General features: G+C 40.5%; 1 protein-coding gene across 1 annotated transcript in view; it reads right to left on the bottom strand.

Annotated features, from left to right (window-relative positions):
- LOC114651757 (secretory phospholipase A2 receptor-like) overlaps positions 1 to 294 on the bottom strand; it is a 166,268-nt gene extending 165,974 nt beyond the window's left edge. The window contains exon 1 of the mRNA XM_051929409.1: positions 195 to 294. The gene's annotated coding sequence lies outside the window, so the exon portion shown is untranslated. The remainder of the gene's footprint in view (positions 1 to 194) is intronic.
- Between the last annotated feature and the right edge of the window lie 17,026 nt (positions 295 to 17,320).

Raw genomic sequence — 17,320 nt, 5'->3', positions numbered from 1 at the left:
CAGACAAAAATATCAACAAATGTAAACCTTCTCAGATTAAGGGTGGCAATTGCATTGTCTATTTCAGTTTCTACATGACTGTTAGGCTGAAGGTGTTTGCCAGTTAAAGTGAGTCTCGTGTCCCTTCTGACATCGAGTGGCCAACATAGATTCAAGAATGAACAATCACTTTACACCTACAGAGTTTTGCTTACCTAAAGCCTAACTGCTGCTTAATGTTTCCAAGAATTGTGGTCAGCAGGCCGTGTGGATGTCTCCGCTTCAGTCTGCTCTTACTGACAGTGAACGTTCACACTCTGCACACATTTAGATGGTGTGTATCATTGCCTGGTGTTTAAATAGCTTTTTCTGATATGAAAATTACTGCTTTGCTTGTTGACATTAATCCTATGGACAATTCAAATTAATTTTCCTATGTTGGACTTGTAACAATATTTTCATTGAAAGATATCGACAAAGAATCACAAAAAGAAAGATTATATTTCTTTCATATAGGAGAAGAAACACATGGGCTGGACTAGCTGACATTTGGATTATCAGTAACATCTTCAACTAACATACAAAAGGAGAGAAACGTCATGAAAGAGCACACAGGCAAGCAGGCTTCCTGTTAGTTCTTCACATCAAGTTCCTTTTCATGTAAAACAGCAGCATTAATCTGTTTAATTTTTTTTGACATCTTACGGTTTTGCATTCGTGAGCAGTGAGGTTACAACACTGCTGTTGTGTTCTACTTGTTTGTCGACTCAGAGGTGTGAGACAGAAGCAGGCAGTGGTGTCTTATCCAAATGACTTCATGTGTGTGGAAAAGAGGACAACAGAAGCAGGAACACTGCAGTGGCCTTGATATCACTTGTCATGGTGTGCAACTCATTGAACCAATTAGCCTGTATTTTATATAACTCCAAACACAGCATGTATCATCATAGAGCACTATACAGGGGCAATAGGAATACAATACAATATGAAATTTAGAAGCCTAACAGTACAATTTGCAAAAAAAAAGGAAATGGTGGCACAGTTGGCAGTGCTGCTGTCTCATAGCTCTAGAGACCCTGACTTGATCACTGGCTGTATGGAATTTTCATGGTGTCCCCCGTGTTCAGATGTGCATCCGCTGAGGACCAAAAGAGTTGTACTTAGGACTGTGAGGGTGTCCTCTGATGGAACAACTACTACTGCAAAAATAGGAAAAATATACAAACAACCTACTTATTGGGAAATATACCAAGAGACAAAGCAAGCAGAACCCAAAACAAGTTTCTCTATGTATTTTAAATGCATCTAAAGGAAAAAAAGAAAAAAAATAATGTCAAAGTATATAATTCCATTCTCACTCACAACAAACACAAGTCAGGGCGTCACGTTGGTGCAGTGGTAGCGCTGCTGCCTCTCAGTAAGGAGGCCTGGGTTTGCTTCCTGGGTCCTCACTGCTGGAGTTCGCATGTTCTCCCCGTGTCTGCGTGGGTTTCCTTCGGGTGCTCCGCTTTCCTCCCACAATCCAAAGCCATGCAGGTTAGGTGCATTGACGGTCCTTTATTGTCCCTAGTGTGTGTTTGGTGTGTGGGTGTGTGTGTGTGTGTGTGTGTCCTGCGGTGGGCTGGCGCCCTGCCCAGGGGATTTGTTCCTGCCTTGTGCTCTGTGCTGGCTGGGATTGGCTCCAGCAGACCCCAGTGACCTTGTGTTAGGATATAGCGGGTTGGGTAATGACTGACAAACACCCCCTCCCTCAGCTTTGGTCACAACTTTGTGAATTAGGCAACCCTCAAAACTGGGATCGGACAGGCTGGACAGGACATCTGCATTAATGTGCGCAGACCTGGGATGATGACAGACACTAAAATGAAATGGCTGCAAGCTCCAGAACCATCTTGTTAGATGGGAGTTTGTATCCTTCTGTCGGTATAGCCACTGAAAGGGAGCATGATCGGCCACCAAGGTAAACTTACGACTCTATAAATAATAACGGAGAGCCTCCACAGCCCACTTAATCGCCAAACACTCCTTCTCAATTGTTGAATAATTACGCTCCCGTGGAAGCAATTTCCTACTCAAAAACGTGATAGGGTGCTCTTCACTATCGAAAACCTGAGACAGGACTGTGCCTAAACTGAACACACTAGTATCCATCTGTCGGACAAAATCTTTAGAGAAGTCAGGATTCTGCCAAACCAGGTAAGAAGACAAAGAAGTTTTCAAATCATAGAAGAACCATTCACAATCGTCCGACCAGATAACAGGGCAGTTCTTCCTGCCCCTCATAAGATCGGAAAGTGGAGCAGCCCTATTCGCAAAATCAGGGATGAATCTCCTACAATAACTGACAAGACCCAGAAATGCTCGAACCTGTTTCTGTGTCTCTGGACATGGGTAAGCAAACACATCATCCACCTTTTAAATTAAAGTCGAACCAACTCACTGCCCATAGAATAACCCAGATAATGAGTTTCAGACATACCCAACCTACATTTCTTAGGGTTAACTGTCAAGCCAGCCTACCTCAAGCTGTCAAGAACAGCCTGAAGCCATTTCAAATGCGTGTGTAAATCATTACTGAAAATCACGACATCATCGAGGTACGCCCATAATATTCGGAATAAGGATATAAGATCTGGTCCAGCGGGTGGCATGGTGGTTCAGTGGGAGCGCTGCTGCCTCGCAGTTAGGAGACCCGGGTTCTCTTCCCGGGTCCTCCCTGCGTGGATTTTGCATGTTCTCCCCGTGTCTGTGTGGGTTTCCTCCAGGCGCTCCGATTTCCTCCCACATCCCAAAGACATGCAGGTTAGGTGGATTGGTGATTCTAAATTGTCCCTAGTGTGTGCTTGGTGTGTGAGTGTGTTTGTGTGTGTCCTGCGGTGGGTTGGCACCCTGCCCGGGATTGGTTCCTGCCTTGTGCCCTGTGTTGGCTGGGATTGGCTCCAGCAGACCCCCATGACCCTGTGTTCGGATTCAGCGGGTTGGAAAATGGATGGATGGATGGATCTGATCCATCATACGCTGGAAAGATAGAGGTGCTCCATGGAGACCAAATGGGAGTCTAGTAAATGTATAAAGACACCATTTTCTCAGTGTTCCATTGGATCAAAGATAACAACTCAGTTTTTTGCTAGTCAGTCAAATTGTCACCAATGACAAACTCCCTGTGGGTCACACCAGTCCTTCAAGAAATTAATATGCAAAATCTGTATATCGGCGGACCGGTATTTTGACCTTGTAATTCACCGGCCACAATCTGGATTTTACTAGAAAGTCAAAGGACTTATCTTAGAGGTGTGTTATAACACCCCCCTATGCAAACAGTAATTTTGATGTGTAACTTTTTAATAATATTTACTATTTAATAATATTAATAAAGTTTACAGGGGGATATTATAGTCATGGGGGACTTTATTTACTCATACTGCCTTGGAATATGTTCATTAGATATTGCATCTTTTACTGAACCAAAAGTCTGTATAAATATTTATTATAAAATAAAATATTATATCCTTCACTAGTGGTATGGTGATAATTCTAAGATAGAGGAGGATAAAGAATATTGTGACACTCACTATAATACAATTTTGAAGGAAAGTTCCTGGCAAAGCTTGATGCCATCATGGGGTCCTGCAGTTGTCTCTGTCCACTGTAAGAGTGTGGGAGGCATTTTTCATAGATATGCGCAGGAGCATACAGTATCTATCTGTCCATAGGTGAGCTTCAATTTTCAGTGAAGTTGCAAGAGCTTTATACTTTTTTCAAGGTCTTTGGTTCGAAAAATAAGAAAATGCAATTTCCAAACATTGGGTTCAATCTTTTTTAGCACAGTCCAATTTTAAATAGTACACAGTAACTCTTGAACCTAAACGGAGCGTTGTACCACCTATTCTGCTTTAATAGCCTGTCTGAGTTGCCTCCACTTTTCTCTTCACATCTCTGTTTTGCCCTTTTCCATATAAGCTGGCTTGTGTGGCTTAAATGTGTCAGCTGTGTGTATTCATGGCCTCAGTTACCTGTTCAAGGTAAAATTATGTAAAATGCAATAAAGCTCACAGATCACAGTGGCACACTTCACTAACAGACACCAAAGTAGAAAATGCATTTTTGTGAAGTTTTCACATATGAGGAAATGGAGAACCTCCAGCAGTAACAGAAACTGCTTAGATGAAACAAGCTGAACTATAACAAAACACCAGGACCAAATAGCATTTATCCTCTAGAGCTTAAGGAGGTGAGTGAGTAAATAGTAAATCCTTGATGCAAATTTTTAGGAAGTCACTATACACTGGGAAAATTGCTAAGGACTGGAAAATGTTATCCTGCTATATAAAAAAGGTGATTGGGCAGATCCGTCTCTATATCCATCCATCCATCCATTATCCAACCCACCATATCCTAACTACAGGGTCACGGGGTTCTGCTGAAGCCAATCCCAGCCAACACAGGGCGCAAGGCAGAAAAAAACCCCGGGCAGGGCGCCAGCCCATCGCAGCCGTCTCTATATATAATGACAAAATGTCAAGTGTTTGGTGTCAGGAATTTCTGATGGCCAACAAGACAAGCAGCAAGAAGCACAAATAAAGATGGATGTAAAGGCTAGCATATAAGGTAAATAGAAGTTCATAAATGCATAATATGATCAAAAAAATTGACTTACCATTGTATTATTGTGCCCATATCAGGCCTATATTATGTCAAAAGTTTTCTAACATGCTGGAATTCTACAGTATGTCAAATCAACAAAATTATTTGATCAAAGGGGGTCATCTGATGTTATTTTCGGTAACTTTTCAATAAGGTACCATATTGAAGGCTAGTAATTATCATTATGCGGCCCACCATGTTTCATCCATCCAACTGTTTATTTTCTGAATTCAATTTTTCCATTACATGGTTACTGGAAACTGGAGACTGATCCAGTGCCACTTGAAGCGAAGTAGGCACCAACCCTGGATGGGATACCAGGTTTCATGTTTTCGTCTGGTTTAAAAAGATTCCTACAATGAAGAATGAAATATCTGAACTTAAATTAATAGAGGAATCATCTCTCCATTAATTTCTGTACCTGCTCATCAAAATGAAGATCAACCCTAGATGGGGTGCCTGTTCATTGATGGCATACTCATGGTAACAATCCCACTGTGCAAATTTAAAGGGTTCAATGAACCTGACAATAAACTTGAGTATCCAAAAAAAAAAAAAGCAAAAACATGGGGGACATGCAAAATCCACAAAGACAATGAGTGTGCCAGGACTGAAACTCAGTGCCCAGAAGTGTGAGGCACCAGTGCTACTGTTCTGCTCCATCAGTCCATTCTTTACCATACAGTATGGCCTACACAGGCAACTGAACTTATGCAAGTGAATGCTACTTTCTGTATGGCATGAAAACGACAATGAGAACAAAGCATGTAAATCTAAGATTAGGGCAGTAGCTCTTAAACTGTGGGGGGGCACAAAGTAAAAAAAAAGGGGTCGTGAATGTTGCCATATGTGGCGTAATTTCGCTATTTGTAGGGAAATTTTAAACTTGTAGTGGTGTATCAGCAGCAAAAAATATAGGAATAAATTTTATTAGGGTTTTAAGAAAAACATTAGGGAGGCGCATTTAAAACTGTAATGAAACTCGGGACGCAAATAATTAAAGGTTGAGAAACGCTGGATTAGGGTAACAATTTGCAATATTTCTCAGTATCAACTTGTCTTGTCCTTTTCAAACAAGAACAGATGCTTTGTTTCAGTGCCCTGTTTGTAAATAGCCTTTTTCTGATACACAAATTTCTGCTTTGTATGTTGATGTTCATCCAATTCAAATGAATGTCCCCTTTCAAAACCTGGAAAAAGGTGTGCACTTTACAGAGAACAATGGAAAAGCTGTAACAAGAAAGAAGATATTATATGTGATATGAGATGAAAAATGCCTGGCCTTGGCTAACTGATATTTGAATGAACAGCCACATTTCCAAATAAAATGCAAACCCAAGATCAACATCACGAATAATGAGCCGGTATACAGACAGGCTTTCAGTTATTGTTTAACTTTAAGTTTTCATGTAAAACAGTAAGACAAGCTGTTACATTTTTTTATATCTTCTAGTTTTGCTGTCATGAGCAGTGAGGTTACAACAACACTGACGAGTTGTTCCTCTTGGTCATCGACTTGTAGGTTTGAGGTAGAAATGTGCAGCCATATCTCATCCAGCTGACCTCATGCGTGTGGAGGGCAGGAGAAGCATTTCATTGAAATGTAAAAATATGAAACCTTATTTCATGTAAATAAAGGTCACATCAAGTAAGACCAAAACCAGTTTGTCTTCTGCCCTGTGATATACCGAAATTTAATAACCGATGACTTGGACATCCCATCCTGGCTTTGCTCCTGTGCCAGGATAGGCCTTGAACTGGAATAGACAATTAGGGTGAACTGATTTACACCATCACTCACTATACAAAAAACCCTGATGACACACTTCTGTCTATTTCTAACATCACAATATGAATGCTTACTTTTTATTGTACATTGGTCAGCTCCACCCCTGTTTAATTTCTGCCAGTTTGAAAAAAACAAATAGCACACTTTTCAGCCTTGAATTTAATCATTTCAGAAAGTTTGAACCCTGATTACTGTTTTAAATTTCTACACACCGTTTCAAATTCTTAACTACTGATTCTTAGAGCTGTGTGATTTTTGTAAACCTTTATTAAGGATTTTCTACCCCTTGTATGAGTTTCTTTGTAGGACTACTTGTGTTGTGAAGTATCGTGTTAAATAATCAGATGACACAAAAGTGGTCACAGGTCACTTGCGCAGCATTATGAAGAGAGCTCACTTTTGGAATTTTTGTATTTTCACCACATCTAATACACCCAGGTCATCCAGTTCAGGGTCACCTGGTGGCTAAAACAGTCCAGGCAGTACTGGGCACAAGGCAGAAAACAGCACTGGACAGATTGCCAGTCACACACAGGTCCAGTTTGGAGTTGCCAGTACACCTAACCTGCATGTCATGGGTAATGTGGGAGAAGATATGAAGCACCTGAGGAAACCACAGAGGGAGGACATGCAGACTCTACATGGACAGCAACATGACAAGGAGTTCAAACCTGTGATGCTCTAAGGTGGCAGTGCTACCCACTGCACCGCCATGGCACCTTATTGCAGTTGTTGTTGCCCCAAGTTATTAGTATATTAAAGGTAGTGACCCAATCAGGGTAATGTGCGTGTTTTGTTTGCTTTACTTTTGTTAAGACAATTTAAATATCCTAAAGTAATTGTTAAATTTTATCTTTTATCCTATTATGTCTTAATTAGTGAGTAGTTCCATAAAACTTTTTCCTATGTGTAACTTGTAAATAATTTCTGTAGCTGAACTACTAATGGACTATTACAGGATGTCTTATTACTAATGACACAATGGTCTCAAGACACTTTTTCAGCTGTATTCTCATGTGGCACTCGGTGTCACTGCTCTACTGCCAAGCTGTTCATCGCTGATAAAGGAGCACTGGAATCACTGGGTAGAAGGGTCCTTCCAAGGTGGGAACCAGTGGTGGGCAGGGTGGTATTCGATTGTTGGATAAGCTTACCTACTCCTGCTCATAGCAGGCTAATTTAGAGATGCCTGTAAGCCAAAATTCCAAGTGTTCAGGGTGTGGAGGGAGACACGAGTACTTCAAATCAACTCCATGTAGACAGTGACCAGCTTGTTGACCCAGGACTGTCACCTTATCAGATTACAGCTGAATGAGAACGACTTTATTGTGGAAATCCTGAAAGCTAATTTTAAAGGTCTGTTAATGATTTACTAGCAAATTCAACTCAAATAGCTTTAAGGAGTTCAATTCTGAAGAAAGTAAAAAAGACATTGTTAAAGCAATAGGGTAGCTCCAGGTTTTGTGCTGCTTTTACATATTAATGTATATATTGTAGTTCAGTGACTCAAATCTAGTCATGTAAGTATGTCAACTAACAATCATATTTAAATTCTCCCTCCCCATCCAGAAGGAAAAATCAGTTGTTATGGAGAGTGTTGTACAAGGCACTATAGTTAAAGAGTGTAGAGTTGAAGGGCTTGCAGCAACAACACCTCTTTATTGACTTCAATGAAGCATTCTGTCCTCTCCTTACACTGCCAGCCAAACTTCTATAATACTCTAAAATACCCAGGAGGGGATGGGTGGCCAGGACTCTGACTGTGTCTGACTTTCTCTGTTATGTCTGACCATGGAGCCCTAAAGGTTTGTTTTCTTCCAGGATGCTGCTGGCTGAAGTTTTTGTTTTCCTCTCCACTGTCGTCAGCTCACCTTATCTCAATGATAATATTCATGGAGTTATATTTTCATGTAGTGCAGTGAGCAGACCCCTGGATATGAACAGAATAATAGACATTCCCTGCCCTGCAGGAGTCTGCCAGTTACATTGCTGGTGATAATCTTGGGAAAGACCTCTAAAGGTCATGCAATAATAGAATTAATATAACATATTAAAATCAGATCAAAGATCAAGACCAAGAGAGTAAACCCCTACAGAATATCTGAACTGAAGCCTTGAAATCAGGTTTGTGGTAAATTCTATCCTCTTTCTGGCAGCTCCTGTAATCAAGGAGGTTGCAAGTGGAGACTTTTTTATAGCACTGGAGAGCGTAGAATTGTCCCTGTGCAATGATTCTTCCACTTATAATCTTTCAAGCACAGGATGTTTTGCACCAGTTCTTTTTTGCAATTTCAATGCAGTAGTAGAAGGGCAATGGGAGTGACAGGTAAGGTTACAACTAGCAGTCATAGTCCCAAATCTGCATGTAGTTGGCATCTGGCTAAGTTTTAGCTCTTCCCTTAACCAATTGGAGCAGAGAAGTTCAGCAGCCCTCTTTAAGGACTGGGTGGGAACAGGAAGAGGTGTCTTAAAAAATGTCTGCCCCACCCATTAACTAACTAGCAGGCCGCAGCTGACAGTTAAGCCATTCATACAGTAGAAAACAAAAACAGAGACAAGGAAAACTTCCTCAGACTAGTTTGAATATGGAAAACTTATGGATAGAGACGATACAGCAAGACCTTATGGAAGATCATCCCTTAAGGAACCAGCTTGGTACAGAATCAACACTGCTGCTCTTAGTGATACACATCTGGATGATGAGGGATTGATTTACATCTTACCCTTATTGAACTTTCAGATCAGCAATGGTTCTAGCTATTTCATCTAAAACAGCCTTCATGTTGTTCAGGTAGCCAAGAAGTGGCTGGGAGTCACTCTGAGAAGCAATTTCTCCTTTCCAGTTTTCCTCCAATTTTGATTTTTTTTTTAGTTTTTTTTTTTTTTCCTCACCTCAGCACATGTTCTCCTGTGTGAGGCGTATGTACCTGTTTACCTTTCAACTTTTTTATTAGATTTAATAAAAACATAGCCATGTGGGGTGGTGTGTTTGAGAGCCAACTGTGTATTTGTTATTACATAGCCAAAAGAGCAGAAGTTGGACCACAGAAAAAAAATTACAAACCCCAGGGAAGATACTGCATTTTTTTTCAAATCTGAATACATGGAGTGGCAATTTAATGTTTGCACCACACTTCTTCATCAATTTCCTTACTTTCCTCCATTCATAAATGAACACTTGATGAAGCGTTACTTCCAACTCATTTCTTCTGGGCATGTTACCATCATTAGTGCATATCATATAGCAAAGGTCAACTTTGCTGGACACCCACATAACTTACGTGGACAACATCTCTATACCATGCCAAATTTGCTAGCCCACCACAGGGCACACACACCAAGCACACACTAGGGACAATTTAGGATCGCCAATTCACCTAATCTGTATGTCTTTGGACTGTGGGAGGAAACCAGAGTACCTGGAGTCAGACACAGGGAGAACATGCAAACTCCACGCAGGGAGGACTCGTGAAGTGAACCCAGGTCTCCTTACTGCATGGCAGCCCTACCACTGCACCACCATACCGCCCTGAAAATTTATAATCACCAGTTAACTTGTCAAACACAAATGTGGAGGACTTGTTAAGTTCACATTGACATTGACCAGGCCAGCACTGAAACCCAGGATCTGGGAGTGTGTGGCAGCTGTGCCACTATGCCACTCTACCTGTCTGTCTATTATTTAGCATACAGCATGACCTTCATAGTCAGCTCATCCCAATGCAAATCACATGCAATTAAACACACTCAGATGAATACAGCCTTCTGTGAGGAATGAAGCAGACAAAGAGAACAAAGCATTGTAAACCATCAAAGATTAAGGATGATAATTTCAGCCTTCATTTTCAATTTTCCTGGATGAAGATGCCTGCCAGTTAAGATGAGGCTCTTGCCCCGTTGTTACTGAGTTTCTAATGCAGGTTCAAGATGGCCTGGTCACTTATGCTAAAATGATTTCGCTTACCTAAAGCCCAAATGCTGCATCAGATTCTCAAGACCCGAGGTCAGCTGGCTGTGTGGACATCTCAGTTCCAGGCTGTCCTTACTATCAGTGGACTTTCACACTCTGCACAAGGTGGAAGGTTTATATCAGTGTTAAAATCGCCTTTTGTGATAAATAAATTATTACTGTGTTTTTCTGGCATTAATCTTTTAACTTAAAAGTATTTCTCTTTTTAAGTTCAGATGAATGTTTGCATTATGAAGAGGACAGTAACCATAATAGGAAATGAAAGAACAAGAACTGCCTGGCTACAGTTAAAATGAAAAGCCTTGCGTGTTAGTGGACTTGTGCCTGTTTGTTGTGTTGGGTATTTAGGGAACTGGGGCGCCCCCTGGTGGCCACATCAACAAAAGTAAGTATTGTTTTGGTTGTTATTATTAATAATAATAAATAATAAACTATTTTATTTAACTTGACTCATCTGTCTGTTTGTCTGTGTCAAATCTTGCAACTGATTTTAAACTCACTTTTGGCAAAGCGAATTTCTTCAAATGTTGCATAGGCCTACGTGTTCAGTATCGATGACAATACAATAATCCGTCAAAACCGATGCAATTACGTAACACATTTCGCCGTAATCAATGGTTATGCGATTCCGATTAACAACAATGACGGAGAGAGAATATAGTGAGCTATATACTGTAAGAGCATACAAGTGACAGACGCATCGGATTGCCCCCACGTGCCTCTTCCAGTGAGTGGAGTGTGTAAATACTCGGGCCGACCTCACTTGTGTATTCTTGCGGAGGAGTAGCCTTGATGATCACAGTGAGGAAGTCTTGCAGTTAGCTTGCCGTTCTGTCCTCGATATTTTTTTTCGCAGCGACCGAGCGCTAATCCCATAAGAGCCTGAACAGAAAACGAGAAACCAAAATATAATTCTTTTTAGTATTCAAATAATTCTGCAAAGAAGATATATTATGTAATATTTTTAAAAAAAGCTTCCCGTTCTTGAAAAACGATTAAAGAAAAATCATTTGCAAAATACTCAAAAACTAAAAAGTAAAAAATAAAATATAGTTTTTTTAAGTAAAACGATTTTATTTATTTTAGTTATAAAATGCACTAAAAAGTAAAAAAAAAAAATCTTTAACTAAATAAAATCGTGGGGCGCACATAAATTAATTAATGCAATCAATTAATAGAATAGCTTCTTTCATCATAAAATACAGTATATATAAAAAAAACAACATTGTAATTCCCACCGTGCTAAACAAGTTTCAAAAACTGTTTGAATCAATTAATTTATGTGCGCCCCATGATTTTATTTAGGCACATATAACCACGAAAATTGCAGTTAAAGAAAAACGTATTTATTGCTTTTTAGTGCATTAAAAACTAAAGTAAATAAAATCGTTTTTCTTAAAACATTTTTAATATATTTTATTGTAACTGTATACATTTATTCTTGACCTTGCAAACTTTTATTTTTCCAGCACAATATTTTATAACATAAAGTGCTGTCGGTGCATCACATGACTTGAATGTAGCCTATCAGATCTGCTGCCACATTCCTCTACCCATAAAAGATTTAGCAATAGTGAGAAAGGGGGCAAATATTTTTTCACAGTAAAATATCTCCGTTTTTTTTTCTCATATGGTGAATTTCACAGTAAGACCTGATGGCTGTTAAATCTAAAATACTGTATTTGATTGTACCCACATTTAAAAATCCATCCATCCATTATCCAACCCGCTATATCCTAACTGCAGGGTCACGGGTTCTGATGGAGCCAATCCCAGCCAACACAGGGTGCAAGGCAGGAAACAAACCCCAGGCAGGGTGCCAGCCCACCACAGTACATTTAAAAATTCGAAATATTTTTGATTTAAACATAAAAATATGAAACTCATGGTAAAAAAAAGAATGTGACCTGCCTAAGGTCAAAACAAATGCTTTATTGATAATAATTATTTTAAAACAAACATTTTTGATCTAAACCAGTTTGTCTCCTGCCTTGTGATATACCAGGACACAATAACTGACAACTGGGCTTCATCTCTGCCAGGTAGCCAATGCTGCCAGGATAGGCTCAGGCACCCTGCGACCCTTTTCTTTCTTTTGTTTTTGATAGTTATTTTGCTAGCATTTTCCTACTTAGGTTTTTGCATTTTCTGTCTGTTCTGGAAAATTATTACGCAGTCACTTGATTTGATATATCCTGTGATTTCTAGTCATGCAATCTTCCATAATCAGGAAACAAGATCAACAACCACAACTGTCAAGTATGACATCCCCTCTGACTAGACGTCATGTAATGCGCTACCAGCTTAAGGGCATCGGTCACTTTTCTGAACTAGCAAATGAGTAATTAAATAGGTTTACTCAAATAAATGTAACAATGAAAGGTATTGCATACCCAAGCAGACTTATTTTTTCGTTGCAAAGAAAATATAAATGTCAAATTATAATTTTTCTTTACACGATTTAGTAGGTACCAGTCTGCTTAATACTCTTTTTATTATTCATTTTTTTAGAGTTATCTTGTGGTCACACAATGAATGACACTAGGGTAAAGCATTTAGGTGTAATCGTGGCCTGTGACATAAATTTTCAATCACACATGAACCAGATTACCAAGACTACATTTCTTCACTAAGGGAATATTGCAATGTGTCATTAAGGCTTGATTTTAAGATACTACTAATGGTGAATAAAGCCTTAAATAATCCTGCACCTCCTAGTATTGTGGAATGAAGGTCCCCCTGCACTCCAAGTCATAACCTTAGATCTTCTAAAGATGGGCTTTTTATAATTCCAGGAGCCCAGCTTAAAAAATGGTGAGTTAGCCCTTTGCTGTTATGCACCAAAGATCTGCAATACTTTACCAATAGAGGCTAACACCGTGAAACATTTTTTACATAACTATTAAAAACCCACTTTTTAATTTGGCTTTTTTGGAGCTATATTTTAGTTGTACTCTTAATAGACTATACAGGCATAGAATGACCTTATTCTTCAGGGATCTACAATCTTTACTAATCTCTACTTTTCTTTTCAGCTCCTCTGTGGTGCCATTTTATGCCACCACCACCACCTGACCGAAGCACCGTGCAGCCACGATGAAGGCGTGAAGTCGGGTGCCCCAGCTGTCTATGAGGCCAACGGCATCGTATCCACTCAGAAAAAGCCTGGAATCAATGAAGACTGATTTAAGAACGTTTATGTTAGGTAGGATGCTCAGTGGAGAGTAGGTGGTCTTTTGGCCTTGAGAATCCTGCAGATTGTTTTACTGCCCTCCCAGCCCTCTGGTCTTATAACTGGACTCAACATCATTATGTTGTATTTAAGGACTCTATCCTTCTACTAGGGCAGCACGGTGGCGCAGTGGTAGTGCTGCTGCCTCGCAGTTAGGAGACCTGGGTTTGCTTCCGGGGTCCTCCCTGCGTGGAGTTTGCATGTTCTCCCCGTGTCTGCGTGGGTTTCCTCCGGGCGCTCCGGTTTCCTCCCACAGTCCAAAGACATGCAGGTTAGGTGGATTGGCGATTCTAAATTGGCCCTAGTGTGTGCTTGGTGTGTGGGTGTATGTGTGTGTGTCCTGCGGTGGGTTGGCACCCTGCCCAGGATTGGTTCCTGCCTTGTGCCCTGTGTTGGCTGGGATTGGCTCCAGCAGACCCCCGTGACCCTGTGTTCGGATTCAGCGGGTTGGAAAATGGATGGATCCTTCTACCAATTATATATCTAAGTTTTATAAGATCATATGTATTTTTAATATACTTTTCTTTGTTACTTATTCATTAATATTCTTACCTAACGCTGTTTTATTTTATTGTTACTTTCTCTTTGATATATTCTTTTCATGAAAGTCCATCCATCCATCCATCCATTTTCCAACCCACTGAATCCGAACACAGGGTCATGGGGGTCTGCTGGAGCCAATCCCAGCCAACACAGGGCACAAGGCAGGAACCAATCCCAGGCAGGGTGCCAACCCACCGCAGACTTTTCATGAAAGTGTGCTATAGAAATAAATGTTGTTGTAGAGAAAACACAGGTACTAAATCTTCACTATCCTGTAAATTCATAAGCATGCAACTGTTTTAATAACCAGGGGACTTTATAAATTTGGAATATCTGATCATAACTTTTTCCAAATAGTATCAAGATTAAACACACTGTGTTGCCAGTTTCTATAATAATACAATAAAGTGCCAAACTCAAAATGTAGAAAGGAGTTTCAATTAAAAGAAGGTCTTTGCTTGAAGTTCAAACCACTGTGGCCCTCCATGGACTGAGCTGAAAAGTCAGGGTGGGTGAGATTTGTCCCCAGAGTCCCTAGAGCTGCAGCTACCCATGATGCTCCATCCTCCTACCTCACTCAGGAGCAGCAAACATCAGAGCTATAAGTAAGAAGTAAATGCTTGCTTTATATCTTTTTTTGGAGGTGACTATCTCTTGATCTTTCACGTTGCAGCTATCAGGTGTTCTGATGTTTATCTTTATAACCCAAAAGGTGTAGTAAGGATTGATGCACAAATGGATTGTGTGCCCTGCGGTCGACTGGCCTCCTGGCCAATGCTGCCAGAAAAGACCACCTGTAACACTACAAACCTACCGCCAATTCTTTGTAGAATTTCTGTAATGCTCAAGAGTATGCATTCTTATCATGACTGTCATAAAGTTTATTGACTTTATTTGTTTTGTGGACTGGTACAGACTCCAACCTTAAGCTGTGCTGACGTCTTTCAGATTATCTTCAAACCCCCATATTGACTTTGAGAGCTGTTCATCTCAACACTCTAGATCACCTGTCACCATTGTCTACCTCATACTAACCTGAGAATTTGGTTCTTAGAAAGTCATGGCCTGGTTACTCTCATTAGAGAAGCAGCCTGCCTTATCTGAAAACACATTATGAACTGATACAGGATTTCTGTTTTGGCCACTTATTGTCCATTTTTGAGCACATGGTTGCTCTTAGATAGATAGATAGATAGATAGATAGATAGATAGATAGATAGATAGATAGATAGATAGATAGATAGATAGATAGATAGATAGATAGATAGATAGATAGATAGATAGATAGATAGATAGATCTTTGTTTCTCCCCACAGGGAAATTTGGCACATTTATTTAGTGAACGATGACTTGGGCCAAATATCAGAGATTGACTTTGTATTCATCTTCTCTAACCTCACCCTGTATATTCTGGACACTCTGGTAAAGGACAATGTCGAGGTGTCAGCTGTTAACCACCAAACAGTGAGCTGTCCAAGAAGAATGGTGTGTTGGCTAGACAGAGCCTGGAGACCAAAATGGGTTCTCCGCAATATCAAGCAGATGCTTCTCTTCTGTCCTAAGGTCAGAAATTTACTTCTACAAGAATATCTTTTGTACTTTGTACACTGCATTAAACCCCAAGAGAAAATTGTCTTTTCATCTAACCTTTGCGGGTCAGGGCCAATGATTGTCCAGCACCCCTGGAGCATTTTCAAGTGAAGGGCCTTGCTCAAGGGCCCACAAGAGTAAGATCCCTTCTGACTGTAACAGGATTTGAACCAGTAACCTTCCAGATCCCACTGCAGATCCTTAACCTCAGAGCCACCACTCCACCTAAACACTGCCTGCATTTCTGGACACGAAGAACATAAAGTCTGAATGGCCCTCAGTGGTACTCAAAAAGTGTCAGGAGTTTAGCAAGCAATCATATTAACAAGGGTGGAGTGGAGAGAAAACCCACACAGCCATGAAGAGAACATGCAAAAGTCCACATGGACTGGGCTCAAGATTGGAACTGAGGGGCAGCAGCACTAAGCACTGTGCCACCATGCTCCTCAAGTTCTGCTCATGAAGACATAAATGCTAGAGCAGAGCAAAGACCAGTCAAAATGTTAGTGTGACATTAGAGCTGCTGTGAGCCATGCGTGCATAATAATGAGGCTCATAATGTCATGTGGTGCTTTAGGATACAACATTTGTATTATATAAAGAGCCAATTTATATATCACATTGCATGTCTGTTTCAAGTGTTATAATTTTATTTATTTATCTATCTGTCCATCTTTTTTCTGTTGGCTTGAGGAGGTGGGGCAGCATCAGATGCAAAACACTAGCCAGTCCTGCATGGGGCAGACTAAGTTTACATATCCATCCATTTTTGAACACGCTTAATCCAGTTTAGAGTAGTAGGCAAATGTCAACATGGAAGCAAAGGGCACAAGGTAGACACTTTTAGATAGATAGATAGATAGATAGATAGATAGATAGATAGATAGATAGATAGATAGATAGATAGATACTTTATTAATCCCAAGGGGAAATTCATATACTTCAGCAGCTGCATACTAATAAAGAAAATATTAAATTAAAGAGTGATAACAATGCAGGTATACAGACAGACAATAACTTTGAATGTTATTGAAGAGTCGCATAGTGTGGGGGAGGAATGATCTCCTCAGTCAGTCAGTGGAGCAGGACAGTGACAGTAGTCTGTCGCTGAAGCTGCTCCTCTGTCTGGAGATGATCCTGTTCAGTGGATGCAGTGGATCCTCCATGATTGACAGGAGTCTGCTCAGTGCCCGTCACTCTGCCATGGATGTCAAACTGCCCAGCTCCATGCCAACAATAGAGTCTGCCTTCCTCACCAGTTTGTCCAGACATGAGGCGTCCCTCTTCTTTATGCTGCCTCCCCAGCACACCACCACGTAGAAGAGGGTGCTCGCCACAGCCGTTTGATAGAACATCTGTAGCATCTTATTGTAGACGTTGAAGGACGCCAGGCTTCTAAGGAAGTATAGTTGGCGTCCTTCAACATCTGCAATAAGATTTTTTACCCAAGGTGACATGCAAATTCAGGATGTGTCATAGGCACATTGAACCATTGAAGCCCTGAGTCACATAGCAAGTCAAATTCTGGGACCAAAGAGACACTGCTGTGATTTAAAATGTTGATGCCTTGGCT

The sequence above is a fragment of the Erpetoichthys calabaricus genome, chromosome 1 (genome assembly GCF_900747795.2).
Source record: "Erpetoichthys calabaricus chromosome 1, fErpCal1.3, whole genome shotgun sequence".
NCBI lineage: Eukaryota > Metazoa > Chordata > Cladistia > Polypteriformes > Polypteridae > Erpetoichthys > Erpetoichthys calabaricus.
The sequence above is the reverse complement of the archived record's forward strand: the minus strand, read 5'-3'. Positions and strand labels throughout refer to the sequence as shown.